Source organism: Pongo pygmaeus, chromosome 9 (genome assembly GCF_028885625.2).
Source record: "Pongo pygmaeus isolate AG05252 chromosome 9, NHGRI_mPonPyg2-v2.0_pri, whole genome shotgun sequence".
Taxonomy (NCBI): Eukaryota; Metazoa; Chordata; class Mammalia; order Primates; family Hominidae; genus Pongo; species Pongo pygmaeus.
Genome location: NC_072382.2, coordinates 88,741,216 through 88,760,999, shown reverse-complemented (window position 1 = coordinate 88,760,999; position 19,784 = coordinate 88,741,216). Strand labels below are relative to the sequence as shown.

Below are 19,784 nucleotides of genomic sequence, written 5' to 3'. Positions count from 1 at the left end.
TAAGTATCCCAGACCAAGAAGGGGAACAGGTCTCAGGGTCCAGAGAAACTGGACCACAGTGACTCGACTTGCAGGCATAAGCAAGAAGCAACTGACTGAAACAGAGGATTAAATGAGAGTCTACACACTGCTCCCTCCAATGTCCTCATCCCAGGTGTTTGAAACCAGACTATATCATCTAAGCAAGAGAGTGCAGAAACTGTGCAATCCCAAGGAAAAGATCTCTAGAGAGTTATATTTGGGGACCTCCAACTGAGCTGGCTGCCTTGCTATCCAACCATTGCATTTGTGAAGCCTACTGGTTAACAAGTCTTCCATCAGAGAGCTGTTAGCCTTTGAGTGCCTCACACTAAAATAGAAACATTAACACTGATACCAGCAGTCATTAAAATGAAAATTAAATGGAAAAAAGAAAAATATATTGAAGTCATAGGAAAAGAAAATAATATGGGAAGAATGGAAAAAATTGCTTTCCTCAGAGACATAAAATAAGACACTACATCTTTTACCTCAAGTAAAAGATATCACAATTGTCAGAGAACAAAAGACACCTCATGGAAATAAAATGATAATAATAATATCAGAAATAACAATTCAACAAAAGCTTTGGAAGATTAAAACTGAGACAATCTCCTAGAAGAAAAAATTAAAAGTAATATACAATAGAAAAAATATACATAAAAAATAATATATAAAAAATTAAATATATAAAAAATTAAAAGTAATATACAATAGAAATAAAAAAATCACAGCATTTATCCAGGCTGTCCAATATCCAAACAACAGGAGTTCCAGAAAGCAAGGAAAGAAAAATGAGGAAATAAAATTATCAAAAAAAATTAATACAAGAAAGTTTTCCTTGTCTACAACAGGAGTTCCAAAGCACCCAACACATAAAGGAAAAGTGTTCCCATCAACTCACATCACTAAGAAAGTTCACAGCTCCAAGCCTAAGGAACAGATCCTAAAAACTTTCAGAAGGGAAAAACAATTCATACTGATACAAATCAGAAATCAAAATTGCAACAGATATTTCAGCAATAAACATGGAAATTTTAATATTATTGAGCTATGAGTTCAAAAACTCAAAGGGAAATGATTTCCCACTGGAATTCTCTATCCAGCCAACCCATCAATCAAATGACTAAGATCTCAGCAATTTTACTTCCAAAGTGTCTTTTCTCAGGAAGCTACTAAAGATTTATTCTACCAAATCAGGAGTATAATTATAGAAAAAGGAAGGCAGAGAATCCAGGAAACAAAAGTTCTAACACAAACTTTTGGCAGAGGAAGGCCCCCGTAAGAGAAGTACAAACCAGACTTAAAGAGGCAGTAAGTTGTATGGGAGCATGAAGATATAGATTTGCAGGAGGGGGTCTCCAGGGAAATAAAGAAACTGATTATTCTGTCTGTCAGAGCATTTAAAAAAAAAATCTGAACAGGCATTCTATAAACCTGAGAAAATTACCAATAGGTATATAGAAAATCAGTAAATGAAAACATAATGCAATGAGTAACTACAGAGAAAATAAAAAATAGGAAAATAAAAAAGATAGTATTCCACAAGAAATAGTACTGGACTCAGCCATAAAACATATTTATATGGTCATAACAAAGCAAACACAATATTTATTTAATCCCAAGTTGCGAAATCTAGTTTAAAAGGATAGGGAGAGCAGATATGGGGTGGGACGCAGCTCTTGGAGGCTAAAGTTAGGATGACAATAGACAATGTCTAAATTTATAAAAAAAAAAAAAAATAGTAAAAGCATGTTATCTAAAAGTATGGACACAAATACCAAAAGAATTTCAGCACAGTTGCCTCTAGGGAATAGAAATAAAGATGTGTGAAACTGAGAAACAAAGGACCACTTATTTTTAATAATCATTTGATATTATTTACTTTCTAATTTTGTATGCAAATTACTTAAACTATACATAAACGTATAGAGAATCCATATATCAAATTCACATACCTGCAGTCGACTTTTTTAAAGAATAAAGTAGTTTTTTTGGTATTCCTTCCTGATCTCATTTCTACTCTGTCCCTGGAGAAGTTGCTGTGTTTCCCAAGGCGGGCGGATCACGAGGTCAGGAGATAGAGACCATCCTGGCTAACACGGTGAAACGCCGTCTCTACTAAAAATGCAAAAAATTAGCTGGGCGTGGTGGCAGGCGCCTGTAGTTCCAGCTACTCAGGAGGCTGAGGCAGGAGAATGGCGTGAACTCAGGAAGCGGAGCTTGCAGTGAGCCGAGATCGCACCACTGCACTCCAGCCCGGGCAACAGAGCAAGATTCCGTCTCAAAAAAAAAAAAAAAAAATTAAAATAAAGAAGTTGCTGTGATTCAAGCACTTGCATGCTTTTAGACCCTGACTTTCTAGGTTTACCTCTGTAAACAATGGTGCCCTGTGTCCACACTTTCAAACTTTATAGAAATAGCCTCATATTGTATATGTCATTTTGCATTTGCTTTTTTAATTGCACATTGTGTTCCTGAAATTTAATTAACCATGCTGATGAGTAACTTTTGTTCATTAACTGTTGCATATATTCCACTGAAAAAGGATAATGCAATTTACATATTCGTCTCCCTGTTGATGGACACTGTAATTGTTTCCAGCTTTTCAGTATTACCATCAATACAACAAACATTTTTGTACATGTCCTCTTGGAAAGGTGGGGTGGAATTACACAGCACAAGACCTGAATAGTTTATACTTTACTAGATATGACCAAATGAGTGTTTCAGTGATTTCACCAAATCACACCTTCTCCAAGAAGTGAATGAGTTCCAGTTATTCCAATCCTCACCAAAACTCCAGGCTATACTTCTGAGAGCTGCAATTTTTCAGGAGCAAAGACCCATGTTGGTCTCATTATGACAATCATTTCTGCTGAGGATGTTGCATCTTTATTCAGGCACAAGTAACCCAAACGGCAATAACGATGCTCCTTCTGTGTAAATTTCTCCACCTTTTCTCATACCTCCTGTCTTCCTAGACTGCCCCACTCTGTCTGCCAATTACTTGAAGACCAAACTCCATGCTCATATCCTCTCCAAAGGCAGCCCTGACTACCTGTCACAGAAATATTCTTTCCTTCCTTAGGACTCTATTCCCATTCCATAATTACTGTTTGCTTTCTAGGATTAATGAGACCACTTTTCTTAAGTACAGATCCTGTCACTTGAATTTACTCTAAGCAAGCCTCATATTATCAGACTGATACTAAGAAGCCTTTGCATTTACACAGGGCTTTGCAGATTTATAGACTTTTTTCGTAGTCAGTATCACAGTTGCTTTTAGCCCTTTTTGAGTATGAGGGCTCTTTTCAAACATAAATAAAAACCACGGCACAGAAAAAAAAAAAAAAAAAAAAAACTATCATCATTTTCTGCCACTCTGTAGGTAACCTACAGAGTAGGAGAAAATTTTTGCAATCTATCCATCTGACAAAGGTCTGATATCCAGAATCTACAAAGAACTTAAACAAATTTACAAGAAAACAAATGACCCCATTAAAAACTGGGCTAAGGACATAAACAGACACTTCTCAAAAGAAGACATTCATGCTGCCAACAAACATATGAAAAAGAAAAGCTCAACATTAATGATCGTCAGAGAAATGCAAACCAAAGCCACAATGAGATACCATCTCATGCCAGTCAAAACGGCAATTATTAAAAAGTCAAGAAGCAACAGATGCTGGCAAGGTTGCAGAGAAATAAGAATACTTTTACACTGTTAGTGGGAATGTAAATTAGTTCAACCACTGTGGAAAATCCTCAAAGATCTAGAACCAGAAATACCATTTGACCCAGCAATCCAATTACCGGGTATATATATGCCCAAAGGAATATAAATCATTCTATTACAAAGATACATGCACACATAAGCTCATAGCAGCACTATTCACAATAGCAAAGACATGGAATCTACCCAAATGCCCATTAATGATAGACTGAATAAAGAAAATGTGTTACATATACACCACGGACTACTATGCAGCCATAAAAAGGAAAGAGATCATGTCCTTTGCAGGGACATAAATGAAGCTGGAAGCCATTATCCTCAGCAAACTAATGCAGGAATAGAAAACCAAACACCACATGTTCTCACTTATAAGTGGGAGCTGAACAATAAGAACACATGGACATAGGGAGGGGAACACACACTGGGGCCTGTTGGAGGTTGCAATGGAGGGAGGAAGAGCATTAGGAAAAATAGCAAATATATGTTGGGCTTAATACCTAGATGATGGGTTGATAGGTGCAGCAAACCACCATGGCACACGTTTACCTATGTAACAAACCTGCACATCCTGAACATGTACCCCAGAACTTAAAATAAAAATTTAAAAAGATTTTTAAAAACAAAAACTGTTGAGTTTTCCTCGTGATAGAAATACATTATATATTAATTTAGCAGATACATAATAATGTAAAACTGTGATGATTTTAATACCACTTTTACATGGATTTTATTTTATTAATTTCAAAAGTATCTGCATACTTTTGAAAACTGATTGGGTGTTTCATCACCTGTATATTTAGTGGCCCATCTAAGAACAATGCCAGATTCAAAACATAAGTGTTATATCTGGAAAAAGCCAAAATCTGTTGTAAATAATTTAAATATTATATGAAATTTCCATAAGTGGAGTCAAAGAAGTCATTAATAACACTCAGCAAACCTTTCTTAAAATTCCCCTCAGTTTTTTCCGCACTGAAGAAAACATATCCTGCTCGTGTCCTTATATCCTGCTGTGGTCTTAACTCTATATATATATAGTCTTGTGTAAACTCCCCTGCACTTGCTCCAAACTCAGCTTGAGGTGCTGTTTCTGTTTCTCTCTTTGTCCCTGGATCACTGTCACCGTCTCTGTCTGTTTCCCTTCCTCCACCCATTCTCTGAATTGCCCCCTTCCAGACTATAGCTCTACCCACTTTTCTGACCAGCACCACAGAGGCCCAGGGTTAGCAACTGCCTGAAATAAAAGAATTGCTACCTGAAAAAGCCGGGGTAGGGGAAAGCTGCAGGCATATATTTTGAGTTCATTCTGTAATGTGTGGCTACTGGTTTTTTTTTTTCGGTCTGTGAAAATGTTAAGGATTTGTATCACTCTTCAGCACCTCAAGGGTCCACAGCCTTTAGAAGAAACCACTGCCTCACCTTATGCCTCTTTCAAACCTCTGCAGGACCCAGCTTAATAATTTATACAGTGTGATTTGTGACAGTACAGGACAGCAACACCTTCTAAATTCAAACTGATTTGGAAGCATATCCACTCCAATAAATCAGTGTTCCCCCCTTGACTAATTTATGGATTCACTTGGCTAGGAAAAGGTCAGGGACAGTATTGGAGGGGATACAAGCTGACTCAACCACCAAAAAAAAGGAAAAAAAATGAGAGCATTTCATTGTTTGTTTACCCCACAAATGGGAGTTTTCATATAGATATTATTTTTACAGTAATATCCACTGACCCACATCTGACACTCAGCACAATTTATGTGAAAATACTGAAAGCATCAGCAGAATAAAGTTAAAAAGTTGAGAAGTGATGCAGCAGGAACAAAGACGGAGGAGAAAAGTGTGTGTATAATATATTGAGAACCGAGGTACCTCATTTCTTTAGCCAAAATAGGAAAATGATGTCTGTATCAATATAAAACTTAAGTTTGTAGCATTCTAAGTAGGTAAGGTGCAAATTTTCTAGGCTTTCTCTTCTATTGGAAAACGTCCTTTTGGCTTCCTAGAATATTCCTAACGGAGAATTAAAACTGCAAGATTAAAAACAAATATTAAACACTTTGGGAGGCCGAGGCGGGCGGATCACGAGGTCAGGAGATAGAGACCATCCTGGCTAACACGGTGAAACCCTGTCTCTACTAAAAATACCAAAAATTAGCTGGGCGCAGTGGTGGGCGCCTGTAGTCCCAGCTACTCGGGAGGCTGAGGCAGGAGAATGGCGCGAACCCAGGAGGCAGAGCTTGCAGGGAGCCGAGATCGCGCCACTGCACTCCAGCCTGGGCGACAGAGCAAGACTCTGTCTCAAAAATAAATAAATAAATAAATAAATAAATATTAAGCACATACAGATGCACCACATGTTACTATGCACATAAATTTGGAGCAGGAGAATCGGTATATTAAGAAACAACAGTAAATCACATGACCGGACTTTTTGCTTAAAGGCCAGGCTATTCCATAAACATTCTATGTGGATGTAGCAATTATTTTTATCTTTAGCTTTCTAAAAGAGTTTTGGATAGGTGATCTCTAAATTTCCTTACAACTCTGAAATTCAGAATTCTGAAAGTTTTCCCATTGGATTAGTCTCACCCATTTGTCCTTAACTCTAAAAAAAATACACACAATGGAAAAAACATTAAGAAGGGGTTTACAGCCCAGCTCTCCCCATGGGTATGTGACTTTGGCAAATTATTATCTTATTTTCTTCTTGTTGTCATTATCATTACTATTATTAATCCCTCAATATGTAATAATATATTTCTTACAGTGCTGCTGAGAGGGCTAGATAAGATAAACATTTAAATATATATTCTAAATGATAAAACATTCTGCAAGTATTAGCTGCTAAAATTTGCATGGTCCTGTTGACAAGGCTTGTTCTTCTACAGGGAGTGAGGTAATAGGAGACTGAAATTTTGTAGGATAAAAGCTATGATATCCTTTGAACTACATCTTCCCATTTCCTGTCCACTCATTTCCTCACCCCTGGTAACCACCGTTTTATTTGCTATCTCTGTTTGGATGAACAAGTCTAGAGATTTAATGTACAACTTGAGGAACAGGGCCCATAAATATCACATCATATTAGGAATTTTTGTTAAATAAGTAGATTTTAGCTGTTCTCGCCACAACAAAAAGTAACTACGTGAGATGATGGATATGTTAATTTGCTTCTCTACAGTAACCATTTGACCATATGTATCCTGTAACATCATGTTGGTAAATCTCAAATACACACACAAAAAATATTTTTAAAAGAAACAAAAAGGCTAGAGTTTAATTGCTCTTCTCCAAAATAGTCATTTGCACAGACACAGCAGCCAAAATTGTGGAATAGTCTTTTAATTTATTCTATTTTTAAAATATGAAAGAATTTCTATAACTAGAGATAGGAAAAATCACCAGCAATATCTTCTCAAGTAATTAAAGACCTATTCTTGCATTTTTTAATTTAATGAGCTGTAGAATAGGGTTATACCAAAGTAGGAGAGACAACTCCGCAAATTCAAATGCGCTATTTGGTGATGTCGACAGTGCAAACCTTGTATTTCTATACCATTCATTCACCCAAATTTGGAATTTTTTTAAAAAGGTCCTTTCTTGGATGTTACTTTCCCTTTATCATCAGAAACTTTGGATTTTTTTTTTTTTTTTTTTTTTGCTCCAAACTTCTAAATGATTTTACTGAACCTCACTGTCTGCTAATCAAGAGTTATCAGGAGATATTTTCTCTGGAGGGAAATAAATTAAAAATTAACTCTGACTGCTGTCTTCTACATGGAAGATTATGCAAATGCTCATCTGTTCCTTTGAAGCCTTGAACATCCTGTGGGACCAGAAACCTCTTAAATATTCCTATTAATGTTTAAAGTAAGTGTGCACTTACCTGTAGTTCAGGAGGAAGCTAGCAAACAGTATTTACAATATCAGAATGATCAGTAACTGTATTTCCAAACAGCAAATCTCATGGTGGAAATATGGTTCTCTTGGGCCTTGCAAGTGTCAGCATCATCTCACTGAGCCTTCCTCTCCACTGCCCCAGCAAGCCAGTGATACGGAACAATCCCATCCAGGGAAAGCTTGCAGGCTGGGAAAACAACTTACCCAAACTCTCTCTCCTGGTGCTCTTTTTTTCTCCTTTTCTAAACTAACTTAATATTTTGACTAAATGAAATGTTCCTGGAATAAGATATTAATTTGATTGTTTTATTAATAGATTAATAAGCAGGAAAACCTATTTATTCAAGCTCCTGGCTGAAAGAAAACCTTCTGGAAGAGGATAGGCTAATTTCCTGGCTGCAAATAGCATTTGAATCAATAATGAATGTTTTGGAAGAACCTACTTCATCTTAGGGTATTTGTAATCTAAGGAATAAGAGCACCAGTGGTGGGTAAGGAAATGCTCAAAGATGTTTTTGTAGAGGAAAGAAGCACAGCTCAAAATGTCTTAGCTCCAAAGAAAGGCAGAGGAGGCACCATGTGTGCCAGGAACTTTACTTGGGTATAATATTCCATCTTATGACCACACAAACAAGCAGATTCATTCAAGCTTTCACAAGTTCTTTAAATCCCATTTATAAGGAGCCCCGAAAAATAAGCAATAAATAAGTCCTCTGTCCTAACAGTATGGCAAGACAGGCAAGTTAACAGCTATAGGCACAATGAGCTTAAAATGAAGTGTAAAGTATTATAAAAGAAAGCATTCAGTGGAAACCCATACAAAGAAGAGAAACTGTCTGGGCAAAGATGGAAAACGTGTGAGGGGCAGAACAATTATTATCCTCCTTTGACAGATGATACAAGTGAAGCCCCAACATATTAATTATTCTAATGGTGAGGGAAGAGTCGGGATTCAGATCTAGATCTTCATCCTCGAAAGTCCAAGCACTCAAGGATTCCCAGATGAGATTCAGAGTTCTGTTTATCTGTTTAGTCCTGTATAGTTGGAAGAAGGAAACTTCCTGGGAGAAACTGTCCTCAGATTATTCTCCTAAGTTGGAGGAGAGAAATGATAAGGAAAGAGATTTTGTCATCTTTATTTCAGCAAATTAAGCAAATATTGCTTTTCAATATATTTTCTAGAAATAGTTCTAAAAGGGATTGTGTGTGACTGGCTGGGATACTTGTAGTAAGAACTCTGTGAGAGCACTAAAATTTTTAACTTCTGGCAAGGTAGAAAGGTCACATGTTTGAGCCAGCACCCAATTCTGGAATATGTCTAAGGGACCTACTCTTTAACCTAGCAAAATTGGCCTCAAAAGGATCCCAAATGCCTATTATAAGGCAAATGTTAAATAAAGTTCTTGCCAATCTTACAACTCAGACATGTTTCTTCAAAGACATGAGAGCCATCTCTTCGAAATGTAATCATCAAGAAAAATGCCCTATGTCTCAGTTTTTCTGGAAGAAGATAGACCTAACTTCAGTTGTCAACTGACTCCAAATTGCAAAACCTACCTGCAGTTATGAACATAGGAGAAAATTAGCCAATTTATCTTGAAAACATAAATGGAATGGTTGTACCCATTTGGCTGTATAAAACAGTGAGATTTCTTTCCGCCTCTGCAATCTCTTCAGCAGATTGCCTTTTTGTGCTAACACTTATTCAATAATAAAACTTTTATTTATCTTCTACTTTTGTGAAAAGGTTTTCTGTGTTGGGTTCAGATTGTGTTTTTAATATTTCTTCAATACTTCCCACCATTTTCCTGCTGACAAAAACAGGAGAATTGAAGAGTGAATTTTTGACAACTGTTTAGAATCCAGATGGAAGGTTGAGCTTTCTCCGGTTTTGAGGAAGGAAAGAATGAATTGTTCTCATGTAATCACATGGCAGGCAAGCTTTTGCAGCATATTTAGCCAAAGCCTGCAGAACACAGGGTCAAGAACAGCCTAAGCCCTTTGTCAATCTCCTTCAGGGACAATTTAATGAAAAACAGCATTTGAATTAAAAAGATGAAAGTTTCCCCAGTTTATTATCCTTGTGTAACCAGGACAATTGCAGAAGGAATAAATGAAGACAGGCTCCCCAGATCTACCAAGAGAAATGAGAAGAAACATCTTGGAAAGACTCCTCACAACATGTTCCCATGTTTGCTGTTTGTGTTATTTTCCTTTCAGTTCTTAATAGTTCTACTATTCAATGAGGCAGGCCTATGTCTTTCTATGGGGTCAGCAGAAGTAGGAGGAGCAGGGGAGACTCTGCAGCCAGGGATGCCGGGAGGGGGGCCCAAATGATGGGGGGAAGCTAGAAAGAGAACAAAGAGAAGGCTGAATGCCTAAGGCCTGAGAAAAAGGAAATGAGAGCCAGGCTTTTGTGATCCATGGGCAATGGCCGTTCACAGTGTGCCCCCTGAGACACCTGAAGGACTACAATCCCGCCAGGTATTCTATCTTGGGTGAAATGCCTGATATTCTACCATCAGGCATCTGTGGCTTTAGTTTTTGGTTTGATTCTTGCTCAATTGATGAACAACTATTCACAGAGCATTTGCTATGTGCCTGGCACTGTACGGGAATCTGGGGTAACATTCAAAAAGTACTCAGGCACACTTTGTTTAGGAAGTAAAATACATAAAGGCAAATGTCCTAAAAGGGGAAACACTGCACTGCTGCAGGCATTGAACCCTCCAATGGCTTTTCACTGCACTTTATCACATTCAAATTACTGTCTGCCTCTCTAACTTCATCCCTTTGTGCTTCCTCTCTCTGTAACACATTGTCTTTTTTTCTATTCCTCAAACACAAAACTCACTTCTTCCTCAGAGTCCTTATACATTTTCTGTTTCTAGAACACTGGGTTCCTAGATCTTTGTATTCAGGTCTTTGCTCAAATGTTCCCTCTTCAGAGAGGCCTTTCCTGACCATCCTGTCTGAGGTGGCCATTTCATCTCTCACTGCTACAACATCCTACAGTCATGCTCAGCATGGCCTTTACTCCTACTTAAAAATGTTTAGCATGCAATTTAATTTGTTTTTTTATTAGTTTATTTTCTATCTCACTCTCCTGGGGGATACATTTCAAGTAGGCAGAGAAATCTGTTTATCACATTCACTGCTGTTTCCTACATGGTGGGTGAGAACAGTGCCCAGTACCCAGCACAGAGCAGGCACTTGATGGTTGTTGATTTAATTAATAAATAAATGGCATGTGCCCAAAGGACCTGAAAGTATCTTAGAGTTAGAGGGGAATGCAGAGAAAGCACAAGGGCACTGGCATTTGTAAGAAATGAAAAAGAGGGAAGGGAAAGGGATTTAAAAAAAAAAAAAAAAAAAAAAACCAACTTATCTCATCTCACAATTTTGCCTGGGGCTGCAACTGGTACTAGTGAAAATATGTTTCAGTCAGGAGCCAAGAGAAAGCCGCTTCCTCCAGCTTCCCTGGGAGCTCTGTACTTCCCATGTGTCACTGGCCATCGCTTTGCACTGGAGTCATCTTCCTATATGTTTGTGGTTGCTCCTACAACAGTGCCTGGGTCTGAGTTAACTTTCCCCTTTCATCTTCCTCCAGCACCCATCCTATGGCCTGGAGAGAAGCTGGCACCATCTCATAAATGTGCACTGAATGAACTATCATGAGGTATATCCTAAAACTACCCTTGAAAAATAAATGCTTGCAAAAATGAAAATAATATATAAATATTTGATACAATCTTGTCTTTTGCCATTTATCTTTCTCATAGAAGTATAAGAGGGAAGAAAAAGAAGTCATTCTACTGAGTTGAAGCCATGAACAAGTAGGGTTGGGTGATTTAAGGCTTCATGGCAAGCTCCCTGATATGATTTGGATCTGTGTCCCCCCCAAATCTCATGTCAAATTATAATCCCCAGTGCTGAAGATGGGGCCTGGTGGGAGGTGACTGGATCACGGGAGTGGATCCTCATGAATGGTTTAGCACCATCCCCTTGGTGCTGTTCTTGTGATGGTGAGTGAATTCTTACAAGAACTGGTCACGTAAACCTGTATAGTTCTTCCTCCCTCCTGCTCTCTTTCTCTTGCTCCTCCCCCTGCCATGTAAGACACTTGCTCCCCCTTTGCCTTCTGCCATGAATGGAAGCCTACTGAAGCCTCCCCAGAAGCAGAAGCAACTATGCTTCCTTTAGATCCTGCAGTATCATGAGCCAGTTAAACTTCTTTTCTTTATTAATTATCCAGTCTCCGGTATTTTTTACAGCAATGCAAGAACAAACTAATACACCCCCTTTAGGCAAAGACCTCACCACACCGACTTCTCATTAGTGTCCCAGACTAAATGCTTGAGGAACAGGTGCTGCTTTTGAGGGCTACAGTCCATCTGTTCCAAGGAATTCTTCCAAATTTCCGCTAGGAGTGTTCACTGTGACTCAGTTTCCTCTTGAAAATACAATAAGGGTAACAACATCAATTTTTGTCTTTTTGTTTTTTCGTTTTTGAGATGGAGTCTTGCCCTGTTGCCCAGACTGGAATGCAGTGGCGCAATTTCAGCTCACTGCAGCCTCCGCTTCCCACGGTCAAGCAATTCTCCTGCCTCAGCCTCCTGAGTAGCTGGGATTACAGGTGCACACCACCACGCCCGGCTAATTTTTGTATTTTTAGTAGCGACAGGGTTTCATCATGTTGATCAGGCTGGTCTCGAACTCCCGACCTCATGATCTGCCTGCCTCCACCTCCCAAAGTGCTGAGATTACAGGCATGAGCCATGGCGCTGGGCCAACATCAAATATTTTTGCAGCCTTTTACAATTCACCAAGCACTTTGCCATCCATGGTCTCATCTTTATCTTATCACAGGCTGTCTATTACTTGAATAGGAGAGACTCCATTTGGATTCCAGATTACAGAGGACAAGCAGAAATGAATTACAACCTCTGGAAGGAGAATAAAGACTGCAAGGAGCAAACACAGCCTAGCATGGCTTCTCACGAAAGAACAAAAGGAATACATCTGTACCCTCTGACATCTGTAAGCTCCTTGAGGGTAGATACCATGCAGCACTACTATTAATGATGGCTACTATTTAGCAAGTACAGTCATGTCAGTTAACAACCGGGATACATTCCAAGAGATGCATCATTAGGTGACTTCATCATTGTGTGAACATCATACAGTGTACTTATACAAATGTAGATGGTATAGCCTACTACAAACCCAGGCTACATGGGATAGTCTATTGCTCCTAGACTAAAAGCATGCTACTTAACTGAATACTGTAGGCAATTGTGACACAATGGTAAGTGTTTGTGTATCTAAACATAGAAAACGTTCAGTAAAAACATGGCATTATAATCTGATAGGACCACCATTGTATATGTGGTCCATTTTTGACTAAAACATCATCATGCGGTGCATGACTGTATCTGCTATGTATCAGGCCCTAAGAAAGGCACAAAAAACACACATTATTGGTCTAGATTTACTGTTGGTGGGGAATGTTGGATAATAAAAGGCTTTCCTCCAACAAAACCTTAGACCAAAGCCCATAATATGTAAACCAAAGGAATGGAGTGTCTCTGTTGAGCTATAGGTGTTGGCTGGGCCCTGTTGGCTCCTCTCTCCCTTCAATTGTCACTCCTGTGGCCATGGAGACAACTTTGGGAAATGCCCAGAGCACAGTTGGAAAAACAGTGCCCTATTGAGAAGGCCTTGGCTGGGCCAGGCACCACAGGAGAAAACTGAGTTAAAGGAGGTGGGAAGGCAACAGAGGAGTTGTTTTCCCATGTGGCACTCTGGCAGAGGGGCATGGCTTCTCTGATGAGGGGTTTAGCTGATGTATTCTCCTGTGCTATGATAAAGCCTCCTCACCTTGCCTGAGAACCCCTGTGACTTTGAGAAATGTCCTCACAGCAACATAAACCTCTAGTCTCCAGTTAAGTTTCCTGTCTGGACACTAGGTGCCGGAAAGGCGATTGTCCTGGACACTTCTCCCATTTCTTTCCACTTAAATCCCATTTATTTCCACTTAAGTAGAAACAGACTTATAATTCTGCCTGATGCCAACTTCTCAGCATCCATAGAGCCTTGCAAAATGCATCCCTGCCAGTTGAGAGCTCTGCCTGCAGACATCAGGGAACCTTGAGAAGTCTGACCTCCTTGAAGCGTTTCTCTCCCTCTTGCTGGGCCCTGACAGATAATGATTTAGCAAAGACAGGGATGGCTTGGGGAACTCACCTTCCCCTGACTTCTGCAGCCACCTCTCAACAGTGCTTGGCAAAGGCTTGGGAGCTTGTCATCTTTCATACTCACCTTTTGTATTCTGGACAGCCTCACTGGATATTTTCCTATCTTGTCTGTGTGCTAATGGAGGCCTTATCTGTTAGAGATCCCTTCCTCTTTCTGCTCTCTGTCCAACACAACCCCTTAGAATAATAACAGGAACAAAAATGAACAAACAAATCAAAGCTTTGCATTTGAACATCTTACTATCATAAAAAAGCACATTGGCTTTGGAATTGAACAAAGATAAAAATATAACCACTGCAATTTTCTTAGATATAAAATGGGGTGAGCAAAAGATGCTATAGTGTAAAATTGTGATTACTAATTAGATGATATGCAAAGTGCTCAGTGCTGGGCCTGGGCCACAGTAAGTGCTCAATAAATATTAATGAATGAGTAAATAAACTGATATGTAAATAAATACCAAGATAAATAGATAAATGAATAGATAAATGAACAATATAGCATAGGACCTGAGGTGAGTTACCACTCTTTTTTCCCCTGTGCAGTTAATAATTATTACTAATATTTATACTTTAAGCAACTCACCTGTAATCACATGGAAACTCAAATCTCACCTGAACTCAAAACATATATTTCTAACCACTAACCCAGAGGAGCAGTCAAGGGGAGTGGGTAAGAGCACGAACACTGGAGGCAGCCCACATTGGACTGAACCACAGTAGTGCCACATAATAGCTGTGCAAACTTGTGCACGTTATCTAAATGTTCTGCCCGTTTGTTTCCTCATCTGTATAACAGAGAAAGTAATAGTACCTGACTCATGGATATTGCGAGAGAGGTAAATGATATAATGCAGAAAAGAGCTTAATCCACTGCCTGAAGCATGGCAAGGTATTCCCTAAATCTGTGGGTGACAGATAAATATGCTGTTGCTACTACTGCCAGCACACCAGGGACTGCTGCCAGACATCCCTGGGCACACTCCAGAAGGAATGTGTTCCTCCTGCCCTTGTTCAGCTTTTCTTCTTTTCGCCTAGCCTGGACCCCTGAAGTCCCAGGATGCCTTAAAACCTCTCTGGGTTAAGTTATGACAAGCTGTTCCGCTCATCTCAAGCACAGCTGCTGCAAAGTCAGACTGAGATGCAAGCCTGCCTAAGGAGCAAGCATGAACTTAGGGTCAGCCAAACTTACCTCTGGAGCCCCCATTTCACTGACTGTAGATAACTCTTAAATTTACTTTTGGAATGATAGATTTATTTTGTTTTTTTGGTTTGAAATATAGTCCTTGCATGGTGAACACACAGAAAGCTTCTAGAGCCAATATATAAGCAGAAGAATAAAAATAGAAAAGAAGTTTGAGTGTATGATGCTGGACTAGAGGGTTGTGAAAGCAGTGACATTCCATATGTCCCAGGCCAAGTGTGAGGTCAGCTCTAAGACAATCATCTATAGACACAGAGGTTCCTGAAGAGGGGAGACCGCCTTCACTGCCTGGCTAGAGGCCTGCTGAGATACAGGAACTGTGGGCTCAGCCTGGGGCTGCCATCAAAGCAGACAGGATCACAGTGAGGAAGGTCACAGGAGCACAACAAAGCCCCATCACCTCAGATATATGGGAACATAGAGATGGTACCTGCTTGTGACCTGGAGAATCTTAAGCACAGGAAGATGGTGGGGGTGGTCCTGGATGTCAGGAAGAAAACAGAGAGGGCAGCAGTGAGGTAGCCTTGGCTCCTGTCCTGCCTTGTAACCAGGAGGCATGTGTTTCTTACAGACCAGACTGGTGCTATAAAGGGAAGTAGAATTTAAAGTATCTTACATGTAATCTATACACTTAAGAAGGCCTTTTAGATGAAGAAACTCTGTTAGAAAGAGGCTACATTTTTTACAGCAGGGGGTCAAAAGCTGAGGAGAGTCTCAAAACGTCAGCCAAGGAACCCATCACCCATGCCAGAGAACTGTGTATGTGGAGATCCTGCAAGTTCTTTCTAAGAGCCCACGCTGGTTCTCCAAGCGAAAGCCAGCAATGTATGTCTGCCACTCAGAGAGCACCAACAGCCAGACTGCAGTAGCACCAGTTAAATGACATCTTCTTTGTGTTTTAAATCTCATCCCCTCCCCTACCCAGAACAAGAAAGAGCCAGAAAAGGATGAGAAGGATGGAAACAACAATTTTTTAAAAATGTTCTTTCCCCACTACTCGCCTCTGAGCAGTGATATGCTGCTGGCTCTCTTGGCGGAAAACACCCTGGTTTGTAGTGGTTGCCAATTTCCATGGTGCAAATCCTCCCACCGTGGCTGATTTAATCCACCAACCTGACAACACTGAACTTGGAATTGCAAAGAGATGCTAACAGTTGGTTCTTGCTGAGACTTTGATCCGTCTCCAACACACTGCTGCAGCTGAGCCACAGATCAGGCCTGAGCTGGAGTGGGAAAGGGAAGGGGGTGGAAAGACAGGGGAAGATCTGAACTGGGTATGAGATTGAAATTTTTATTTAGACTAGGCAAGATCTCTTTACAACAGAATGAGACTTAATAACCAAAGTGAGCCTACTCTTGAAGTTGAATGTGATCAAGAAACTTCATAACCTCTAACGATGGTATCAAGAACTTTGAGAGAAAGATGAACCAGAGTATACTTAAGACAGCAGTGAAACATAAAACCATTCTCTGCTTGAATCTCATCAAGCTTCGACTGTTTTAACATTCATGTTATATTTCAATCCCACAGGCCCCCTCAGGAGCTGCTCATCTATTACATTCCAGAGAAGCAATGAATCTTTTGTGGATCTTTTTACCTTTCTTTCATGCTAACCATCCTCCTTCAGAGAAATGAGGCTGAACTTTCATAATGAGAGTTCATCACATTTATTTCACAGAAAATTAAGAAATGTGAACATTGTGAGTGCCATCAAGTGACAAAGCAGAAACCCAGGCTAGTGGGAGAAAGGATAGACCAGGGAAGGCATGTGTCCTGATGTCTCACTGTCTTTCCCAGCTCCTGAATCATCCTTGTGCTGTGTATGGCCATTACATTGTGAACCCTCTGGAGAAACTGAGCTAGGTCCTCAGGAGTCTACCTGCAATAGAAATTTCTCTTGCTAGACATAAGCCATGAGAAGGAGAGATTGTTCTGGGAAGGGAAATAGTTGGAGCAAGATGGCTCTCAACAAGGTGCCTAGAAGACTATGACCCATCATATAGGCAAGTATACTTTAGACATCCCTCACATGCCCAAGTCCCAGCCTGGCCCAAGACACCGTCGTCTGTCTAGAGAAGCGGTAATCTTCTAACTGGTGTCCCTAATTCTATCCTTGCTCTGTATCATATATTACTCACACAGTAGCCAGAGTTATTTATTAAAACCCAAGCAAATCTTATCTGCTGAAAAACAAAACAAAGACTCCTCCAAAGTCCTTCCAATGACCTCACCTCCTACCACTCTTTCTTCTATTCACTCTTCTCCAGCCACACTTATCACTTTGGTATTCTTCAAACCACCGAACATATTCCCACCTCATGGTTTTTGTACTTGTTGTTCTCTCTGCCTGGTATTCTTCCCATTAGAGGCCATGCCACATACTCCATCATTTACTTAAGACCTCTTCTCAAAAGACATGTTAAGCAAAGGCATCCTGACCAACTTGTATAAAAAGCTACTTGCCCCATCCCAGCACTTCCTGTTCCCCTCATTCTGGTTTATTTTCTGCAAGCACTAACACCACATACATAGTATATACTAGCATGTTTGCTCACTGTTGTCTTTTGATTTGCAATGGAGTTTAAACTTCAAAAGAACAAGGACTTTGTCTGATTTGTTGTATCCTTAGTATAACAAATGAGCCGATGCATGTAACAGCAGCACAATGGATATCTAATACATTAATAAATGTTCTCCTAAATAATATGCATTGACAACTGAACAAAATGTGGGAAAGGATCCTCCAAGCCTAAAGAGCAAGAGGCATTCCATGAATCATCCCTTTCCTTCCTCACCATGAGATAGATGGGAGAGACAGAAAGTTCACCCGCTTTAGCATTCTGTTTTTATAGAAAGGACACAGATCCCTAAAGAGAAGAAAACAAACACATGTCGGGAGGAATATTCCACCAGAGCTGTATTTACCCTCACTAAACCACATTTACCATCTTTTCACCTCCCTCTGTCCATGTCTATCTCTTCCTTACTCCCTTAATTCTTTCATTCCATCTACATTATTTATAACTTTGGAAGTAGTAGTCTCAATTGACTGGTGTAAAAATGATTATATTTCATATTTCGTCCCTGAAGCAAGTAAAGAATTCTCTAGCAGGCTTGAAACTTTCTGCTTAACTACTAAGATGTTTTAGCTGACACTAGCATGATTTTTTTTATTGAGGTATAAATTACCTGTAGTAAAATATACTGATCTGAAATATATGAATACAAGGTTTTGATAGAAATATACATTTGTGTGACATACACACCTATCAAGACAGAACATTTTCATTACCTCAGAATGATCCCTTGTAAGCAAATCACTAAACCTTTCCAGAAGCAAGCATTGATCTTGTTTCTATCAACATTTATTGTTTTTGTCTACTCAGGAATTTTACACTAATGTACAATTTTTGCATATTTTGCCTGGCTCTTCTTGATCAGGATATTTTGAGATGCACTCATCATTTAATTTATCAAAACTTGCTTTATTCTATTGCTGAGTAGTATTTTATTGTAAGAATATGCCATAATTTGCTTCTCCATTCACTTATTGATGAACATTTAGATGCTTTTCAGACTTCAGCTATTATGAATAAAGCTATTTTTAACACACATATGCAAATATTTTGTGTGTATGCAAGTCTTTTGTCTTTTGTGTGGGCAGAGGGGGCCTTATGTGCTTTTATTTTTCTTGGGTAAACACCCAGGAGTGGAATTGCAGAGTGATAGAGCATGTCTAGGTCTAATTTTATAAGAATTTGCCTAACTTTTCCAAAGTAACTGAATTATTTTACCCTCCTGATTTGGTTTGGCTGTGTCCCCACACAAATGTCATCTTGAATTCCCACATGTTGTGGGAAGGATCCAATGGGAGGTAACTGTATCATGTGAGCAGGTCTTTCCCATGCTGTTCTGGTGACACTGAATAAGTCTCACAAGATCTGATGGTTATAAAAAGGAGAGTTTCCCTGCACAAATGCTCTTCCCTTTGCTTGCCACCAACCATGTAAGACGTGACTTGTTCCTCCTTGCCTTCTTCCATGATTGTGAGGCTTCCTCAGCCATGTGGAACTGTAAGTCCAACTAAACCTCTTTCTTTTGTAAATTGCCCAATCTCGGGTAGGTCTTCATCAGCAGCATGAAAATGAATAGAGTAAATTGGTAGCAGTACAGTGGGGCATTGCTGAAAAGATACCCAAAAATGTGGAAGCGACTTTGGAACTGGGTAACAGTAGACGTTTTGGGGGGCTCAGAAGAAGACAGGAAAATGTGGTAAAGTTTGGAATTTCCTAGAGACTTGTTGAATGGCTTTGACAAAAATACTGATAATGATATTGACAATGAAATCCAGGCTGAGGTGTTCTCAGATGAAGACAAATAACTTGTTGGGAAATGGAGCAAAAGTTACTCTTGTAATGTTTTAGCAAAAAGACCGGTGGCATTTTGCCCCGCCCTAGAGATTTGTGGAATTCAAACTTGAGAGAGATGATTTAGGGTATCTGGCAGAAGAAATTTATAAGCAGTAAAGCATTCAAGAGATGTTTTGGGTGCTGTTAAAGGCATTCAGTTTTATAAGGGAAGCAGAGCATAGAAGTTCAGAAAATTTTCAGCCTGACAATGCAACAGAAAAGAGAAACCCATTTTCTGAGGAGAAATTCAAGCTGG

At 39.5% G+C, this 19,784-nt stretch overlaps 1 long non-coding RNA gene across 2 annotated transcripts in view; it reads right to left on the bottom strand.

Moving 5' to 3' along the window:
- LOC134740271 (uncharacterized) overlaps nt 1-19,784 on the bottom strand; it is a 332,371-nt gene that overhangs the window by 293,737 nt on the left and 18,850 nt on the right. The window contains exon 1 of one of the 2 annotated variants that reach the window (XR_010127609.1): nt 1,977-2,184. The exons of the other annotated variant lie outside the window; for it this stretch is intronic. This is a non-coding gene — a long non-coding RNA (uncharacterized LOC134740271). Of the gene's footprint in view, nt 1-1,976; nt 2,185-19,784 lie in introns of those variants that run through there. 2 annotated transcript variants of the gene reach the window in all.